Source organism: Lupinus angustifolius, chromosome LG11, assembly GCF_001865875.1.
Source record: "Lupinus angustifolius cultivar Tanjil chromosome LG11, LupAngTanjil_v1.0, whole genome shotgun sequence".
Taxonomy (NCBI): domain Eukaryota; kingdom Viridiplantae; phylum Streptophyta; class Magnoliopsida; order Fabales; family Fabaceae; genus Lupinus; species Lupinus angustifolius.
In genome coordinates this window covers 9,414,093-9,415,204 of record NC_032019.1, presented here as the reverse complement: position 1 = coordinate 9,415,204, position 1,112 = coordinate 9,414,093, and the positions used below count along the sequence as shown (strand labels likewise).

At 29.5% G+C, this 1,112-nt stretch overlaps 2 protein-coding genes across 2 annotated transcripts in view; both read right to left on the bottom strand.

The window, feature by feature from the left end:
• LOC109361379 ((+)-neomenthol dehydrogenase-like) overlaps positions 1–1,112 on the bottom strand; it is a 38,284-nt gene that overhangs the window by 6,483 nt on the left and 30,689 nt on the right. The window lies entirely within an intron of this gene.
• The window catches only part of LOC109361380 ((+)-neomenthol dehydrogenase-like), a gene marked incomplete at its 5' end in the record, with an annotated part of 22,571 nt that overhangs the window by 6,416 nt on the left and 15,043 nt on the right, over positions 1–1,112 (bottom strand). The window lies entirely within an intron of this gene.

Here is a 1,112-nt window from a genome sequence, read left to right as displayed (position 1 = left end):
CCGCATCATATCTTAAAATTAGAGTGATTGTCGTCTTAGAATTTATAATGACTCTATCATAAAAAAAATGTAGTAGTTATTTTAAGGATATTGATTAGAATTCAAAAGGTATAAAATACTAATAAAAATGTGATTTATTCCAAACTTTTAAAAACTTACGCATTGTATTTTGTATTTGGGCTTCCTCTAACATTGCATATATTAAAATTTGGATACTCATTAACATGAATAGAATAAAAAAACAAATATTAAGTGACATGACATCAACATAACATGTTCTATTATAGAAATGAAATTAATTAAGTGGTAGACACATGAATACAATTTTCACCATGTAATAAAATTGAGTGACTTTATTATATATTTACTTATTATTCTTAGCCTTTGAATTAAAGGTTCGTTGTAAAAATGGTGAAAAAAACAACAATGAAATTTGATTACAATGATAAGTCTAGTTAATTTTTATATTCACACCTTATGTTCATGAAATTTTAATTGCCTACACATAATTAATTTTTTTTATTATTATGATAATTAAAATTTTCATGATATAATAATTTAGCATATATAATATAACATGGTGATATCAGTGTAAATAATGAACAGTTAAAATGCAAACCTGATAAGCAATGAATAGAATACCCAGCAAAAAGAGAAACACGCGTGGCAGGAAGAGATTGTTGTGCAGTGAGACCGAGACGTATTTCGTCCTGCGATTGGCTGCTTTTTGTGGTCAACTCACGGATGGAGGAAGTATGCAGATCTAACGGCTAGGGATCGAGGATGCACGGATAAATGATGAACCCACCCACACAAAATTGATTCTCGCAGCAAATTTTTTACTTTTTCATTTTTTTTCGCACATCATGTTTGGCAGGTTTTGAGAGCTTTTTTTTTGGATGTTTTGGCAGGGTTTCAATAATACTTTCTGTGTCCTCTTCTCCTCTTCCCAACCCACTATTTATAGGAAAAAATAGCCCAACCGAAATCCCTAAAGATTTGCCTACCTCTTTAATTTTTTCATAAATCAAATATTCCCCTTTTCAAAATCCAATCAAATTGATTTGATTTCCATTAACCAGGATATTTGAAAAATTGATTTCAAATCTGGA